General features: G+C 40.5%; 1 pseudogene; it reads right to left on the minus strand.

Moving 5' to 3' along the window:
• The window catches only part of LOC101938957 (FRAS1-related extracellular matrix protein 1-like), a 152,145-nt pseudogene that overhangs the window by 58,871 nt on the left and 73,406 nt on the right, over positions 1-19,868 (minus strand).

Below are 19,868 nucleotides of genomic sequence, written 5' to 3' on the forward strand. Positions count from 1 at the left end.
CAGAGTTTGAAACCACAAACTTGTAGCAATGTGCACAGTTCAGTGTGCCAGTTAATTCAGACCTCAGTCCCATAATATTGACACTGACTCCCCACTTCGCCCCTCTGAACCACCTTTCTCCAGCCAATCTATCTAGGCATGTGTAGCGTGCCTATCACTGTAGTATCCAGCGTGCCTCTAATTCCCCACTGCTAAGACTCTGCCCTTTTGGAAGATCCTACAGGAGTGCTGCTTTCTCATCTCAGATCACATCACCACATACAGGTCCACAATCAGAGTAGGACCACAGTGCACCCCTCAGAAGGGAAGCAACAGAGCACAAAAAAATTGAACAGAGCTGAAGCCCAGCACAGAAGCGGAACTGCACATGATGACACAGACAGAGATGGGATTTTAGAAGTTAGCGAGAGGGCAAGATGGAGCTGAAAGCAAGTGGGAGGTTCAGAAAGGGAAAAGGGAGCACGGCAACGGATGCAAACTAGTGTTTTTGAAACTGAATGAGTAACCCAATGAAGCCACAGAGGATTGACGGTACTCAGCACTTCTCAGGCCTTAAGGACTTGTGCCCTGTAGAATAGTTGAAGAAGAACTCAGCAAGAATTTTCAAAGGGGATGGTAAAGGGTGATGTGCATCATAGAGAAGTCCCTGCCCCTTCTCAAGAACTGAAAGCCAACAACTCATAAATACCATGGGCCTGATTCTCAAATGTTTGCATCAGAATAAAACTCCATTGATTTCAGCAGAGTTACATTGGCAGACAACTGAAGGAATGCAATGGAGAATCAGGAGACAGAAGCTTAGACAATCTTTTTCATGGCTGAACTTTTCCTATATTTGATGGTGGTCCAAAAGGTAAAAGCTCCTTTTGGAAAGTTTGATTAGTATCATTTCAGGTCTTTTTGAGCTCCACGAACATGAAAAATAATTTTCCCCCTTAAATTTGTGCTTGCATAACTCAAAATAAGCCAAAGCTAGAAACTTTGAAATTGGCTGGTTTTATAGCTGTCATTAACAGGGGAATGGGGAAAAAAACAGTCATATAAAGAAAAGTTCAGTGGTCCAAATTTTGATCTCAGGTAAGGTGGTGTAACACAGGAAAATCAATAGGACCCTATAAAAATTATCTCTTTAAAAAAAGAAATCCATAGAATTTAATTTTAAAAAATTATAATCTTAAATTTTGTAGGATTTTTCCAGAAGGAGTAATTTCAATTACCTGTGTATTATAATATGCAATTCAATGGGACAACTTAATGTTGCAATAGAAATCTTAAACTTTCTGAATTTCCTGATCTTTGTTTGCTGGCTATCTCAACCTTGCTGCTGCACTGAGGTTAGTTTTATATTTAGTATCATTATCTAGTTTGTACTAGACCCGGAAAAAAATGGTAACATTGTGGCTTGATCCCCCGCCCCCATTTAAACAAAAGAGCCAAAACCAAAACACTGATGAAAAAATTCTAACCAACTCTAATTTACACTTTTATCATGTCCTTCATCCAAAGTTCTCAAAGCCTTCGTAAACAGAAATCAATTAGACCCTGCTCCAGAAGTGCATTTAAGCACGTTTAACTAGAAGTCCTTTTGGGATCTGCTCACATATTTAAAGTTAAGCACGTGAGCTCTTAAACCTCTGTAAGTTAAATAATTTTTATACCTATTTTACAAAAAGCGAAACAGAACCACAGAGATTTTAAGGTCAACATTTTCAGACATGTCCACTAATTTTGGTTTCTTCCTTATTTCAGTTAAAGGCACGTAGGGCCTGATTTTCAGACATGCTGAGCACCACTGACTTCTCCAGCTCTCCTCACTAGACTATGCTCCTTTCTCCCGTGAGAGGAGCATGATTCCTGCATTAACTGATTCCCGGGTTAACAGTGAGACTAGCATTTAATCTCTCCATTAAATGGGTCAGCCAAGTTGAATTACTGAGCAAAGGGGTGCCTGGGTTTCATTACCAAATGCAACCAAAGAAATGAATAATTTTTTTTTTAAATTAAGGGAATTAAAATTCTGTGACGAATTCAAGGGAGTTCCAAACTATCATGTTGCTGAAATACTTCTGCTAGAAGTGTGCCTGCACAGATGGAGCGGAGCACAGTCACCAGTGACCTTGTTCACTCTTCCGCACCAACTCCATTTTTCCAAGTTTCTTCCTCCTACTGGAGCTACGGACCTTCCATCCTCAGCGGTATTGTGACTTGCCAGCACACATCTTTGAAAGGAACATCTTTAAGCACTCATTTGAAAACAAAAAAAAAGTGAGACAGGAAAATGATTTCCCTGGAAAGCGAGCAGAATAACGACCATTGCACAGCATAACATTGCAGCACTAAACGTATATCACCCTTGTTATAACTGGAGATTGTCAGTAATCATTACCAGAGATCTAGGCTATGAAAGCATAGTAGTTAATCACCTGCTCTGATCTGGTGGTTTTAAAGGATCCACTGCAGAGAGATCTTTTTATATGTGCTTTCTGTCAGTGGGAATGGGATTATACAGGAGTCAGAATTGACATGGGTAATTTCTGATGAACTCTATTCTACAGATGGCCCTCACTCAAAGAGCACAGGGTCTCAAAAGCCTTGCGAAGTTTCAAAACCAGATGTGGATTTTTGAACCCATCTCTACATCTATTCTCATTCAGGCTTTCTGACTTCTAACCTGTCCTACTCTAGTCTCTTCACTCATGTTTTCCAAATGGAGCAGTCACTTAGGACTAGACTGTACCTAGCCTGTTCAGATGTACAAGGTGAGGGGAAGAGTGAGTCTTCTCCCATTTTGTGTGACCATGCAGAGGTTACGCATAGTACCTATCACTGAGCTCCCTCTGTGTAGAAGGACCCTGATATCGTAATGCTGACAGCCATGCTAGAAATCCACTGAGAGAGTGGACAGACAGGGCAAGCACATGCTGCAAGCTACTAAAAAGTTTTAGAAGCAGTTGCCACTGTATGCTCTTCTCCAGGGCCTGCTGCAGGTCTAGGACCTGCCCCTGGGACAGTGACTGCAAATTACCACCTCTACATTCTCTACTACTGCACAGTGGCACAGGGCACAATTCTGCCCTGAATCCAAACTCTGCTCAGAATAGTGGGTTGGAGTCCTACTTCTGTGCACCTGGCCCTGGCATCTGTTAGAGCAGCCTTGAGGTGGCTCTAAATTACTCAGCTAGCATGACAGAGCACCACACTCCTGCCTCACTAGGGTAGCGATTGGTACAGGAGCCAGCTTCAGCAGCTTTATACCAGCAGAGTGTTCCTCTCCACAAATAGGAATTCTCCACTGCCCAGCTACAGCCAGAATCCAGCCCTTTTACATCACCTGAGCAGTGGAAGGAGAAAGATGCCACAAGCTACAATATTGTCCGCAATTTAGCCCCCAGTGTTCTGTATTTCGCTTAGGAGCTGAAATGCTATTTTTAAACCATGTTGAAATGCTACTGTTAAACAGTAGGGCAAATAATAAAATTGGGCCTGATCCTGCAGACCTTCCTCAGGCAAACTCCCATTGCCTTCAGCAAAAGTTTTGTCTAAAGACAGCAGTATCTGGCCTATTGTAATTAACATTAATCTGCTTTTTCAAGTTATAGACACCTAATGCCTGTTGTGTGTAGGGTTTTTTGTTGCCTTTAGAATGTTTAATATTTTGAGAAGTAAACTAGAAAGACTTAGCCAAATTAAGTATTTTCTCTAAACTGTCAGTGTTATTTGCACTGGCAAAGTGAATGGGATAAATTGGATTAGATGCTGTCTATACTTCAAAATTTGGATTCTTCACAATTAGGATTTGGAGCAATGCGTGGAGGCAAACCAAAAAGCAAATACTACATTGTCTGCAAAGCAGCAGATAGCTCAGTTTACCAGTTAGTCAAATGGTTTTGGTAGCATGACTGATCTCTGAACAGAAGCATTCCATGTCTATTGGGTCCTGTGCATTGAGGTTTATGACAGCACAGGTCTCCATCCTGTGTCATGAAAAACTATACAACCTGGAGCACAGCACAGCACTTCCAAGCTTTGGGTGTGTATTCTGGTGTCATCACAGTAACTCCAAACCAGAGTAGGGCGAGAAATCTACCTTCTGAATTATAATGTGGAAAAAATTATAGTCCGGTAGTTCAGATTGAATACATTGAAATGTGAAACGGTTAGTAAACATACCCAGATGAATGGTGGGACGTTGGTTGTTGATGGGGAGGACTGTGATGTTCAGATCACAGATTGGGAGACTGGTGTGAAGAGGTAATGGTGGAGGGAGAGCTTTATTAAAACAACAACTATCCACTGTACCAGCCTCTCCATCTGAGACAATGAGGGTCAAGTTGTCGTCACAAAGGCTATGTCCTATTTCACCTCCTAGAAAGAAACAGAGAATAGAGATACTGAAATCACACTCACAGGAGAGCATACAAGAAGAGTAGAAAAGATCATCTGATCTTTCCTTGAAAAACAATAAATCAATCAAGTATCTTCAAAGGCCGAGGACTTTGGAGCAAAAAACAAAGGAACTTGTGTGTATTTGGAAATGTTTTAGATTTGGCTGTCAAATAAAATTCAGTCTCATAACAGCCATTGAATTTAAAAGGCCAGCCCAACAAACCCCTAAGTAGTGCCATTTAATGCTCTCCCACATAGCAAACCTGTAAGCTATATTACTGGAAAGTTAATACTAGAATAACATGTGAAATAGTGCATAAGATTATCCCTTTTATAGTGTCTTCAGTGTGAGGAGCTCAAAGCTCTTTGCATACTTTAAAGAACTAAACATCACAACAAGCCTGTCAGGTAAGGAAGTCCTGTATTATCATTTCCATTTTACAAATGGAAGAACAGAGTCAAAGAGTTTAAGGCATAAGCTTTCAATATCATCAGCTAGTTTTTCTCTGACTTTCAGAGATGTTGAGCACCCACAGTTCTGAAGTGAAGTTGTGGGTGCTCATAATCTCTCAAAGTCAGGACATAAGGGTCTCCAGTTGAACACCTGCCCCCAAAAAATGGATGCACCCAAAATTAGTAGATACTTTAAAAAATTAGGTCTAAGGTCACACAGGAAGTCTGTGACAAAGCCAGGAACATACCTCAGATGTCTGGTTTCTCAGTCATGGTCTAGAGCCACAAAAAAACAAATGGAGTCAGGAATGTCTAAAATGTAACAGGTACTAGAGCTGGTCAAAAAAATGTGTTCTCACCGTGTCCCTTCACAAGATTTTGACAGATGCCCTCCAAAATTCTTTTCATCTAAACTTTCCACAGAAATGTTTGAATTTTTGGCAGAAATTCCAATACTGAAAGAGGTATCCAAAAATTGAAATAGTTCAGTGTTGACAAAAAAATATATCTAAATTTTCTATAGAATACACACACACACACACACACACACACACACACACACACACACTTTTTAAATAAAAATTTCACTTGGTCAGAAACCTAGTTTTCATTTACAATCAATTTCAACAGAAAATTTTTGACCTGCCCTACACAACACAGTCCACCCTGTGCAGTGCACAAACCCTTTTTATAATAAAAATCTTCTGTTTAGTACAATAGGCAATAAGTGCCACATGTAGAAAGCATTATAAAGGGAACAATTTTATTGCCCATCTTTAAAAAAAAAGTTGTATATACCATACTGTACTAAAATAATAGCAGTATATAAGCAGAATTCATTTCTCTAGACTGGGTGGGCTTTATCAACTAACAGGTTACAGCTTTTCTTTTCAGACAGGTCAATATTCTTAAAAACAGCTTTATCTTTAAGAAAACAAAAGGGCTAAAAAAAATCCCGTAGAATAGAACACAGTGTCAGAAAATTCAAGAGAACACAAAAGCCCCCTACTTCCATAAAGACTTGCTGCAGCTGATCTCAAGGTGGAGATATATTATTTAACAATCACTAGGAGGCATCTACTGACAAAACAGTACCCACCGAGATGAGCATACAGAATGCTAGTGTGCAAACTGGCAATATTTCGAGAGCCCAATCTGCCCATAGGATGAATAGCAGTGTTCTTGGGAAAAAGAGCAGAGCAACAGAGAAAGCAGTCTCCCATCGCAAAGGCTGCTACAGTCACAGGGTGGGGGAGGAGAGGGAAAGCAGGTGGTTTTGAACTTGAAAGAAAGATTAATGTATTGAAGTAGTTCTCTTCTCCAGGCTGATGGCACGAACAATAATCTGCTGTGCTTGAAATCTGTACAACAGTAGCATTCTTGCTGCTGTGCAGGAGGAATTGAATGATAATGTCTATGGACATAAAAGCGAAAAAGAAAAAAAAACCAGTGAGAAACAAGAATTTTTTTCCTACTGTAATTGAAGTATTTTAAAAGACAGTGTTTTGATGTTCTTTATTGCAACCGAAACTGCACAAGAAAGGGGGCTGGCGGAGACTTCTTCTAATACGCATTAGTCTATACAAACACAGTTTTAAAGTAAAATCAGAAAAGGTGCACGAGAGAATTTCACTGAAAATGTAACACTCTAAATATTGGTTTGACTCAAAACAGCAAAGACAAGGACAATTCAGGCAGCTATTCCACCCTTAACTCATCCTGTAGTGCCCAGGTAACTCAGTGCAAGTAGCACAGGGCAGGTCTAGGGCTCAACAAATACTTTGGGTAGAAACAAACTGTATGAAATCACTCACATTAGCAGGTGATTAAATGTTTGTTTCGGACACCTATGAGATGCCTGTGTCAAGCTGTTGTGATGGTATGTCGCTACACAAACATGCACTGAAGTCAAAGTGAATGACAGTAGCACAATCTGGCCCTAAAATAGGAGTCCAAGAGAGGAATCTGAAACTAACCAAAATACAATCTAATCAGCTGGAAAGAGCCAAATCTTCTTTGACAACAGGCTCCAGCCTCAAGCAAGTTTTAATCACAGAGTTATAGACCTCTTGATAAGAAGGCTTATAATAAAAAAAAATAGAAACAGACCATAATACAATAATCCATAGTTGTGGTGGCATTTAGTAATAAAAAAATAGAGAGGTAGCGCTTAATAGGGAACAAGCAAACTGTGAAAATCAAAATTGTATATTACCCTTATGTATGTAAGTGATCAATCTCTGAGTGACATCCAGCTGGAAGAATTTATCCACCATGAATCCTCTCTTTTGAATCACTCCATGCGCTGGAGCACGAGCAATCATGTATGTCAATTTTGTGTCATCGCTATCAGCATCTGTTGCATAAAGGTATTCTGTGGTGATAACAACGTGTCCTCCCTTCAGACACTCCAGTCTTGATTTTAATCCTGCCTGTAGCTCTGGGGGCTTATCATTAACTGGTATAATCTTGAAAGAATGAGAAGGGGAGGGAGAGGAGAGATATTTTCATTTATAGTTCAAAGTCCAAAAAGCAGTATTGGCCTAGATTTTATTCTAACAACAACCTTATTTCCTCTAAAAAAAGAAGAACAGGAGTACTTGTGGCACCTTAGAGACTAACAAATTTATTAGAGCATAAGCTTTCGTGGACTACAGCCCACTTCTTCGGATGCATATAGAATGGAACATATATATGCATCCGAATATATGTTCCATTCTATATGCATCCGAAGAAGTGGGCTGTAGTCCACGAAAGCTTATGCTCTAATAAATTTGTTAGTCTCTAAGGTGCCACAAGTACTCCTGTTCTTCTTTTTGCGGATACAGACTAACACGGCTGCTACTCTGAAACTTATTTCCTCTGTCACTCATATGGGGGAGCTCATCTAACAAGCAAGTAATAAACTGTTGCCTCTCAGATATATTCATGTAGCACACTTCACACTCTGGGAAGGTTATTTGATCCATAATGGTTATCAGCTGCTGTTTATTCTAATTGTTATGGTCAAATGTTTAGCATCTGAGTCTCTCTCTGGGATCTGGGATCTATCAGTAACTTTGGACATCGGTGATGCTGGTGGATTTGTTCCCAACCAATTAGATGAAATCCTACAAATTGTGTTCCAATTAGAGTGCAAATAAAAAAATTAAATATTTTCCTTTGAATGTAACTTTACCAGAAACATCTTGATGAGCTATTATGTAAATACCTCATTTCTATCAGCATCCTGAATAGCAAACTCACAGTGCAAGGGGGTTACAAAGACTATTTCATGTTATGGAGCAATTGGTTGAGATGCAATAGTTAAGAGTGAGCCTACACTTCCATTTTAAGACTTATTTTCTACCTCCCTTTCCTTCAACACTTTAGCCTTTTATTGAAGGATGAGGTAGGGACCAGGGAAGAGAATTTAGGGGGGGAGGTGGCAAGAGGTTTGGGTTGCTTTTACGTTTCATCTCAATTCTGAATTCCTGGGTTCCCAACACTTGTTTTTTATTTTAAACTATAATGTTGTCATTAGTTTTATTCACTCTGATGGTATATTCTCTCAGCCTTAACTCCACCTTCATCTATGTCTGGACATCTAGCTTCTCAGATAAAATATTAAACTTTAACATTACTTATGGCATTTTACGTTATATTTCAGACCTACAGCCGTTCAAAAAATGTCCATCAACATTATTCAACAGAAAATGGGGTTTTCAACTGACCAAAGTTTTTCATGAAAGTATCTGCTTTCCACAGAAAAAATTTGATTTTTCGTTGGTGGAGCTGGTGTGGGGGAAGAATGCCCAAAAACCTAAATATTTTAATTTGGCTGTGCTGCCATGGTGACTCATGTGAGTTGCAGTTTGGTTGACTTTTATCCCTATTCTCCTCTGTGGGCAGGGTTCCTTGGCCAAATTACATCTCCCATGGTGCACTCCCCCACCATGGTGGGCCTTCTCTCCAAAAGGGGAATCCATGGTGCATCGTGGGATATGTAGTCCAACCAGGGAGTCTGGCCTATAAAGGAGAATGTGAGCATGAGGCACATGATCTACAAGACCCCATAAGGCTGTGTGACAGCAGTTCCAAACAGAAATAGTTCACTCGTCAGCCACAATTTTTCTGATTTTGAATTTCTGCCAACAAATTGAAATTTTCTGTGAAAAATTCAAACAGCTCTATTCAGAACTCAATACTCCAAAGTTCACTGTTCTATAGATTCCCCAAGGGAGGAATATGGATTACATCATGTAATCTATCTATTTTCTAACTTCACAAATTAAGTAGTGTTTTGTAGAATTACAGTAAAGGAAATCTATCTGCATGAGAACAAAGCATACAACTAACAGTCACCAAAACACTCTATCTTGCACTCCTTACTTAGGCAAGAGTCCCTTTGAAATGCCAACTGGGCTCCTAGTGCAACTGCATTTACGTGTTCAAAGACAGATTTTAAAAGGGCTAAGATAAATTTCTACTGTGGTTTTAAATAGGTAGCAGTGTCTATTACACAGGATTTGAGAAGGTTCAATAGCAAGAGAAAATAGCTACTAGGAAGAGGGGGTAGGGATAGCTCAGTGGTTTGAGCATTGGCCTGCTAAAACCAGGGTTGTAAGTTCAATCCTTGAGGGGGCCACTTGGGGATCTGGGGCAAAATCACTACTTGGTCTTGCTAGTGAAGGCAGGGGGCTGGACTCAATGACCTTTCAAGGTCCCTTCCAGTTCTAGGAGATGGGATATCTCCATAAAAAAAAAAAGAGAGAGAAAACCAAAGTGTCTTTTCCTGTTTTGGTCTATAGGTAGGCTCCTGATCCTGCAAAGACTTATGCACATGCTTAGCTAGACACACACGGTGAGCAGTCTTATTAACTTCAATGGATCTACTCGTAGTGTGTATAGTTAAGCATGTGCATAAGTCTTTTCAAGATCAGGGCCTTAGTCATTAATAACTCTGGAGTTGTTTTATAGACATTTCATCCAGAAGTCAAACTCAGCCTAAGCAGAAACCTTTCCGGGAAATCTGGTAAAAAGATTGATGAAAATTAAAAATCTACTTAGTCGAGCTGAAGTAACCAATATGTGATTAATACTTTCCAATTATATTTCAGTACAGTACATTGCTGAATTTGTTATTACCTGCACTCTTAACACTCCATCTGCAGTGTTAAATCCATCTGTTGCTGGAAATATGACTATATCTTCAAGGGTTTCTGAATCATCATGCTGGTACCTTTTAACATAATTATAATGAAAAGTGATATTCATTAAGTAGTGAATATTAGAAACCTATAAATAGAAGTTGGAGGGAAGGACTAAGGTCTAGCGATGCCCACCACTTACAAATGATCCTGTGAGATGCTTCTGTTTAATCTTAGCATATTGGTCTAGAGCCTCAGCCAGCATAAAACAGCATCACTCCATTGGATTCAGTGAAGTTACACTGATTTATGCCAGCTGAGGATCTAGATCATGATAATTATTCAATGGTTCAGAGGTAAGCGACAGAGATGAGTCCATGACATGAATCACAATTGTCTTCACTAGTGAATATAAACAAAGAAAAAATCCCATGTGTGCATAATTGTGAAAATGTCTTGCATGACATGACATGATGTAAAAGACATTTATGTCCTCACCTCTAATAGGTGAAGAACCCAATACCCCTAGTCATGTATATTTTTGGACAGTATTCAATTTAGATAACCCTGTTTTCTAAATGTACTCTAAAATTAATGACAATGATTTTTTCCCCAAACAATTTCTATTGCAGAAACAGAACCATTGTTAATTCTTTTGAAACGGAAACATTATCTGCAATGCAGATTTTAAAAAAAGGTAGAATCCAAATGCATTACCTGACTTTGTAAGACTGCAAATCCTCAAGGGTAAACATATCTCCTTCCTGCATAATGAGTCCATACAGTTCAATGTGCCCATATTGAGGACGTTTCTTCAGCTGGATTCGAAGATCATCCCTGGTGTCCAAGTCTGACACCATTAGATTCTCCCCAGAGATGAAAAAACTGGCACCTTCCTCTGTTGTTAGATGATTGGTGAAAATCTAAAACAGTGATGAGCTCACAAAATGCACTGAGGCACTATAAGGAATAGCAAAGTAATATACACAGGAAAATAATGAGTTTAACATGTCAGCAACTAACAAGTATTTCAAAGGCAGACTTTGGCATAGGAGTGTCTATATTGGATTTCCTACTGATCTGCAACCATTCTCAGTGCAGGTTCAGAGTCTGCCTCCCAGATTTCATCCACACGTCTCACCAGAAAGAAACCCACCTGCATTGCCCCATGTTAACTTTCAGATGGTGCTATCACACCACATGGATGTGGAGAAGGTAGTACTGGTTCTGATTATTGTTGCTGTTCTGTGACGGGGTGGAAACAGCTTTCAATGTTGTACCCACATAGAACCATGACAGCCCATCTCTGCTTTAGTCAGGTAAACACCACCTGTTTTAGTAATCAGATGAGACCTATACTTTTCTTGGAGAAGCATAGTTAGATATTAAAAACCAACTAAGCAAAAAAATATAGGCCATTTACCAGACAGTAGAGTAAGCACCATAACTGAGCAGGAGGATATTGTGATCTACTTTTATTTTCTTGTATAGGAGGGAGGTTTGGGCAGAAGTATCTTTAACCAATCTTTTCTTAACCGCAAAAAAGTGCATCTCAGTTTGATACAAGAGACAAGTGAACACATATGCAGGTGATCTTATTTAACTAGGTGGCTCGCCCAACCCTGCTTGGAATCTGGATCAACACATATAGTCCTTCTGTGCTTTCAAAGCCCCTCAAATACGTTCTAAAACCCTCAGAAGTACTAAACAGAGGCTCCTCTTCCTTTGCAGGCAGACAGGCTCAAAACACCCAAGGATTCCAAACACAAAGAAGCAGGGCTGGCTTCAGCTTTTTTGCCGCCCCAAACGGTGAAGAAAAAAAAAATTTAAAAAAAAAGATAAAGCCGTGAATGGCAGCACTTTGGAGGCAGCTCTACCACGCCACTTCATTCTTTGGTGGCAATTCAGTGGCCGGTCCTTCCCTCCGAGAGGGACCGAGGGACCCGCCGCTGAATTGCCGCCAAAGACCTGGACGTGCCGCCCCTTTCCATTGGCCGCCCCAAGCACCTGCTTCCTGAGCTGGTGCCTGGAGCCGGCCCTGCAAAGAAGCCTCCATACACAAACCTACAGTCCAACAATGAAACAAAAACATCAATAACCACCGGGATGTATTCGCTTTGTGTGTACGAGTAGGGGTGCTGTTGCCCTGTAGTGGCTCATCCATGGAGATGATAAAGTGACTTAATACTAATTTCAGCTATAGGAGTTCTCCTTACGCTCAGCGGCGGAGGCCTGTATGTTTGGAACTGAATCACCTAAGTTCTACTCCCAGCTCCCTACACATGTGTAACTGCATCTGCTGTCTGCAGCAGGTGGATGTGTCGTACCACAGAAACTCACAACCAGGTGAACAGCAAACTAACAGCAACCCAGCAAAATAAAAGACAAGGAGACAAAGCCATTCTCAAGGAAGTAGACAGGAAGAGAGCATGTCAGAGAGACAAGGTCAATGGGGAATGTGTGGTCGCAGATAACATCATCATTCATTCCTCGGGAAGGCTTTTGGGCTTGACATTCACATCAGTAGGATTCACAGGTCCCAAGAGTCCCTGTTTTAGAGCTTAACAGTACTGCCAAAATCTACTTGGCATGAGTTACCTTCTCTGAAAAGCTTGTACTAAAAAGGTTGCAAGTCTACTCAATAGCACTATAGCTTGATGAAAGGTAGTTAGCACTAGCAGGTGAATCATAATATTTCTGACCTGGTGCTGTGAATCAAACAGCAGGAGGAAAACCAATTTACCAACATGTTTGTTTCCATCACGTTGCTCATAAAATACTGCCCACTTCAGTGAGTAAAACCATAGATAGATAATGTAAAAGTGTTTAGAGCCTCTCTCTCATCTCCTCAAACTCCAACTAGAATGAAAAGCTTTCTCTGTCTGCCTGCCTGAGAAAAGTTTGCTGCCTCTACATCCCTATAAACAAATACTGGGACAGCACAGGGGCTACAGAAAACCACTGACTATTCACTGAGATATAAGGAAGCTTATGAAGAAAAGTAACTTTCCCTTAGGAGGAGGAGAGCTTTCCCCCTTGCTTCAACAACAGACAAAGCAACTAAGGAAGGGTTAGATGCATTTGCCCAGAGATCTTGGAGTCATAACTTAAGCTGCTAAAAGTTATGTCCTAGTACTCTATCAAAGAGGCTTTTCTAACGGACATGAACCTTTTTCTTTGCACTGTGGCAGTTTTCAGGGCTTATCGATGGCTGAAAGGTGTGACAAAGTCAGTCCTAACACAGATATAAGAGAGTGGTTTTGTTTGTTTTTTTAACTGGAAAAAAATCCTTTATTTTAGTCTCTGAAACACAACATTCCTCTTCATTAAGTCAAGTGGAGTAGGTATGAACTGTCGCCTCTTCATTAGAGGAAACCAGAAATGGTAGTCACATCAGGCTTGCCATCAAGCTGCAGCCTTGCTTCATGCTCAGATTCCAGCAGCATCAGGACATCCCCCTCACGGACAGGCCTCTTTACATTCTGGATGATGGATCTACTGGTGTCGTCCATGAATTCAACACGAACCTGCGAGCTCGGCTAGCCCAGCACCTTGGTGACCTGGGCCAGTTTGATGGGCTGCATGCGGCTCGTATCCACGGCAGCTGCTCCGGTTGGTGGAGGGCAGATATATCAGCTCTAGAATGGTGAAGGCCCTGTGACCTATGAATGGAAAAAAGGTTACCTCAGGATAATCAGAGACACCTGAGTCCAGTTAAGGGCTGCCAGTGACCTTTCAAAACCCCTCTTCGGGTGAGAGAAAAGGAGGGGAGAGATATGAGAGAAGCTGCAGCAGAGGCACTGGCAGCAGGAAGGAAAGGCTTGTCCTGGTGGAAGGCTGTCTCTCCTCCCTATAGGGAAAGAAAATTAACAGCTGCTTGGGGTAGGTCTGGCAACTAGGAGCCAGCATAGTAAGGTAACGCCCTGGAGAGGGGGCAGGGGAAAGTATTTCTGTTTGCATTGTGAGGTTGTTTGTTTATTTGTTATTTTTGAGGTGGGGGGGTTGTTTTGCTTAAGATAACACCTTGGGATAACCCTGTGGCCAATCATGTAAATAGGGGGAAATAAATCCAGAGTGAAGACTGATTTATTCCATGCCCCCACTGCCCAAGGGAGAAATGCTGAGGGCGCTAAGGTAAAGGTGGTGTCCTGCCACAAAGGGCATAGTTAAATAAAGGAGACAGAGATCAGAGAATGGCCCCAAGCACAAATGCATATTAGATAACTGTATTAGTTTTAAAGCATAGGGGCCTGAAGTAAAAACTCAAAGAAAAAGCAGCAATGAAAGTGACTAAGCTTTAATTAATTAAACTTAATGTTTATTTTCTTCTGGAAGGACCTCAATTCATAGGAAGAAGTCAGGCAACAATTGTGTGGGGCAAAGGAATGTATCCCCATAAAATAAGCAAAGAAATAATTGATTGACTGGTTTGAATATTTGAAGCACCACGGTCAAAAGTCAGCACACACTTAAATAATCATCCCTTTTACCATAGATTCAAATCCCTCAACTCTACTGTTTACTGTAGAGCTGTACAGTGGAAAGTCATTAGGAAGGCATCATGTCGACAGATAATTAGGATACTTGATAAATACCTCAGGTGCTTCATCATCCACAGGCATCACTGTGATGTTAAAGTTGAGTCCAGCCACTACTCTTCCCTGCTGGTCACTAACAGAAAACTCAAACTGTTCAAACAGCGGGTCAGGACCACTCTCTCTCTCTGGGGGCATGCACACCACTTTTAAATGTGTTACAGCATGCTGTGGGAAACAGACATGACAGTATCACATAGACCTCACAAGTTTAATTTCCTGAGTTATGGATGAAGAACATAATGTGAGATGTGGCACTGGTGAAAACCACTGCAGCCTGACTCACCTGGCATATTCATCCATAAATCAACCTCTTACTGTAATCAAAATGAATGCAACCAAGCAGTTCTTCTGGCAAGACCCTCTTGATGTACATATACAGCAGAGCATTTGCATGTTTTTGAACCATTATTAAGAAGGAAACCACTCAGGATCATTGGGACTTATTGCAGTCATGCTGGGCCAAACTGATCCTTGGTGGGACTCCATTGAAATGAGGGAATTTGACCCCCTGTGTGATCATAGAAACAATGAAAACATCATAATCACAAAGGAGATTTAGGTGTCCAAATCCAACTGGAAGCATATAGGATCTGGGTGCTTATCTTTCCACTTGTGCCTTTGAAAATCTTCCCCTAATGCCTACTTTAATCAAAAGATCTGATTTGGTAAAATGAGTGCCTTTAAAAAATATTATACACTTACCACCTGGAGTGAATTTACCTCAGTATTTCTGAGTACACTGCATATAATATGGTTTAAGTAAATACCACCAAGCTGCAAAACTTTGTTTAGTAGCACCCAATGTACCATTCATTACAGGTGAAATCCAGTCCTCTGCAGTTGGACAGCATCATGACTGGTCACGATTTAAATCCCACTCAAAACAGCACCACATAATTTCTAGTAATATAAAAGATTCCAGTTGTTTACCTGAAAGATGTCAGAAATAGCAGGATCTTTTTTATAACTTTTCATGCTGTCTGTGAAAATTAGCTTCACCACATCATAAATTCTGCAAGAGGGGGAAAATGTTAGATCTTTTCTCAATTGGCTTATAAAGTCTAATTTAGCCCGACAGTTTCATACATACCCAGGAGAAGAGGGAGAGAAACATGATTTAGTAACCAGGTACATAAGCTGATTATCTGGGGACTTGGTGTCTGTAAAGTGGAGGTGATTGTTTGTGATGTGTGCAATCTCAGTTTCTTTGACAACAAGTTGTCTTGTAGTCCCAGGAACTTCCTCTGGCAACTGGTCTTTCACCAGCATAACATGAATCATTTCAGTCTACAAAAGAATTGAAAAATTTGGGGACATAGACCATGAAATCTGATCAGCAGCAGCTAGAGAATTCTGCTCCGCTGCTAACAGTAAAACATGTTTGGAAATGAAAAATACAATTTTCCATTGATCTTGTGCTTTCCAAATACCTTGATATTTCTATTCATTTATTTTATTTGTGCAATCCTTCCAAAGAAAACATGGGAGGGAACTAATAGCTAAATCTTTAATTGTGCGCCTGATCTTTTTAATTCTGGTGCAAATCAGGAGTAACTCCATTGATTTCACTGCAGTAAAACTAATTTTCCACAATGAAGTATAACGTTAGCTTTTAGCAAGACATTTGCTACATAAGTCCCAGCATCCACATAGTTCCTTGCTATGCAATATTATATCTTCTGGGCTTCCTGCCCCCTGCCACAGCATGCTAGATCATTGTCAAAAAACTAGTCATACTTGCTTGAATATCTGAAAGATTAGGAGGTTCTTGACTGTCAGATAAGATGAAATCAAATGAGTCTTGAAAAATCTCTCCTCCAAGATGGTGATAGTAAATGAGGCCATGGAAGACATCTCTTTGCAAGAAGGTTGACACAGGAATACCTTGAAAATACAATAGATACAGCACAAATAGTTTTCAGAAAACAATCCTTGGCTTTTCTCCCCTTCCATTAACTGGTATCCCATCCCACCACAGTAGCATCCTAGTGTGTGGGGCATATACCTAGTATGTTTTTATAGCTGTTCCTTATCCTTAAAAAAAAGCTGACTATCTCAAAAAGTTACTAGTTATTCAATTGTTGAGTAATATGAGTTGACTGTTTCTTTCAGAGACCATCAGCATTCTACCTGGTCCATCTGGAAAGTGTGTCTTGATAATCTCTTCAGCACCAGGTGGCTTGGTTATCTTGCAGAGAATATAATCGTCACTTGAGTCAAAATCAGACGACATCAACATATGCTTTTCTATGAGGACTGTCTTCCCTTCTGGCAGCTGAAAGACAATGTTGCTCATCAGGAATGGTGCACTGTCATCTTTAGGGAGGATGTTAATCGGAAACTTGTGCCTTCCATCAAAGATTCTGAAGATTGCATAGTCCTTGGTTGCATCACTATCACCATGCTGAAAACGAACAACTCCATCTTTGTGATCTTTAACTGTGAATTTGAAGCCTTTGCCTCCTGTTATATAAATGCAGGATGAGAGTTACCATGTGCTGTGTCTATCAACATAAATCACCAACAAAGTTTTCACATCTGTGCAGCCATGACACAAAGCTTCTACTCCACTATGTAAAGGCTTGATCCAAAGCCTCTTGCAGTCAACAAGACCCTTTCCGTTCACTTCAATAGGTTTTAGACTAGGCCCAAAGTAGTAAAATGATAATGTTTTCCAGAGATACACTGTATTGTAATAATACTTACTGACCTTGATTGACAATTTGGAAACCATGAAGATCTGCACACTGCAAACAGACAAGGAAGCATGCATCTAGGAATCACTCGAACTCAAAGAACTGTTTTTTTAACAGCATTAATAGCTCCTCAAATATTTTAAAGCAGGTTCATGATTGTTAAACAGGCCCTTAGTAGAGCAAAATGATACTTCAGCTATTACTGGACAAATCCATTTGCTTATCTGAAGTTTCCCAAAAATGAAGTATTAAAACCATAATAGTGTCCCTCCTCCCCCTGCCACACACACAGAACACTAACAAATTAAATGCTCTGAAGTCACTGTGAACAATAATCTCCCAGGAATCATTTTCCCTTATTCTCTTTTTCTTCATCAACCCCTATGAAATGCTGCCTTGTCTGGTTTGGTCATCCATCTATTTTATATTTTAAACTCCTAGGATGGGGGGAGGATCTTGGATCAGACTGAGGGCCCTTCAAAACAACTGGAAACCCAGCAGATCCAACCCACGCATAGGGGAATCTTTAGGCAGAATACAGCCACTGCAGCAGCTCCTACACCACCTCCCCTCCTAGCTTCCATTGCAAAGGGTATTTCAGAGAGAAAGGGCATATGGCTGAGTATTTTTATTTCCCAGAAATTCCCAGCTGCTGAAACAGCCACCTGGAGTCTGTGGGAAACAGTGTAATAAAAAGCAGCCTGAAAAGTACTGAGGTAACACTCAAGGAGTGAAAGTTGGCAACACTAATATCACAACAACAGAAGCAGCATAAAGGAAGGAGTATGTGTTCAGAGTAGCTCTGGTTGAAAATTTTCAAACAAAACAATAGTGTTAAGCAAGCCAGAGAGACCGCAATGCATCATGGGAGATGTAATATGGCTTGATTAACATCAGTAGGGAACTAAATGTTTCATTTTGGGTCAACAAGCAGAAATGAAATATTTTGATTTGTGAATGTTAAAACATTGTGTTTCAATGGGAAGTTTCATTCTGAACCATAATTTTTCAAAACTTTTCATTGCACAATTTTTTAATATTTTGATTTTTTGATCTAATTGAAGATGAAGATCACGGATGAATCATCAGAATTTCCCCTGGGACAGAAATTCCATGTTTCAATCAGCTCTACTCAAGAGACATTTGTGTCTAGAAATGCACTACGGGCACGTGTTTGAAAAGGTTCTATGAATTTAATGATGGATGTCTGGAAGCAAGTAACTGACACTTCAGGAGAGGCTGCATATGCATTGCTAACATCAGTTCTTCACAGTGAGATTATTGGGGAACCAGTGTTGCAAAATTTGAATTAGATCCAAATCTGAACTCTCTCAAATGTCAGGGATGTTCAGATCAGTAGTTCCAATTCAGGTGCATCTCTAAAATGAGGCCGTGTTTAAGAGTTTCAGAGAGCTGGAGGGATAGGTGAATCAAATAGTAATCCAAATCTTACAGATTCTTACAGTTTCAGGGAACTTTAGCTATTTTATCCAGAACATCTGAAAAAGAAACAAACTATCAAACCTGGCCCAAGGAAGCGGTTGGGGTATGGGAGGATTGGTATTTTGTTCTGGGAAGCTCACTGTGAAAAGCGAAGTTAAGCAACCTGTTCAAAATTGAATAATCAGTTCATCAAGACAGTTCACACGCCTTCATGCCCATCTGTGATACAGTGTACCTCGAACTGTGATCCATCCATGCGGTGGTTCTTCCACCAGCTGAACAGCATTAAGTTGATCATTGCCCACAATCTGAAGGGTATCCCAGGTAACTGGATATGACTGAACTTCCAATAAGTCAAGCCCTATAATGTACACATATCAGCATAACAGTTTAAGGGTAGATCATAAGGATTTGGAAGACTGTTCTTAAAATATTATTCAGCAGGTGGTACAGCAAAATTACTGAGGGCTAAATCCTCCCTCTTGGACCCAGCTTAAACAGCTGGGCTTGGTGAAGGGAGATTCTATGGGATTGTAAAGACAGGAAGGAGTCATTTCCCCAAGTTGCAGTGTAGATCTGCTGAGACTGCAGTAATCACCCTGTGCCTCATGCCCAGAGTGAACAGATGGTGGGTCCACTTCCCCAACATCCCACTGCACAAGGACACAGAAGGAACCTTTTCAGAATCAGGATCTGCAGTGTGCAGGGAGTGCAAAACCCTCTGCATAAGCTCCCATTCTATCCAGTCTGTCTGCTGCATGTCAGAATTGCACACAATTTGCTGCATTTAAGTCCTCCCTGGCACAGAAGGAGAGGGCAAGATTTGCCCTTAGGAACAGGAACACCAATTCAGAAGAAACGCAGTCAGCTCAAACCTTTGCTCAGTCAAACCAAACTTGCAGAATTTGCAAGCTTCAATACATATCTCAAATTTGCGTTCTCAAATCCTGAATTTCCTTATCCTGCCCAGGACAGGATAGAAAAATCAGGTAATAGTACTGGAAAGACTGTTTTTAAAGTGTTCTCAATAAGAAATAAAGGAAAGTACTGAAAATCTTGCAAGAAAGCCTGTCCTCATGAGATTTCCAGCTTACGTTTAGTAAAGCATACTTTATATCATGCCTTAACTGTGTTAACATTAATGTGTCTGTATTGTACCTTTG

This window comes from Chrysemys picta, chromosome 8, assembly GCF_011386835.1.
Source record: "Chrysemys picta bellii isolate R12L10 chromosome 8, ASM1138683v2, whole genome shotgun sequence".
In the NCBI taxonomy this organism is placed as follows: Eukaryota; Metazoa; Chordata; order Testudines; family Emydidae; genus Chrysemys; species Chrysemys picta.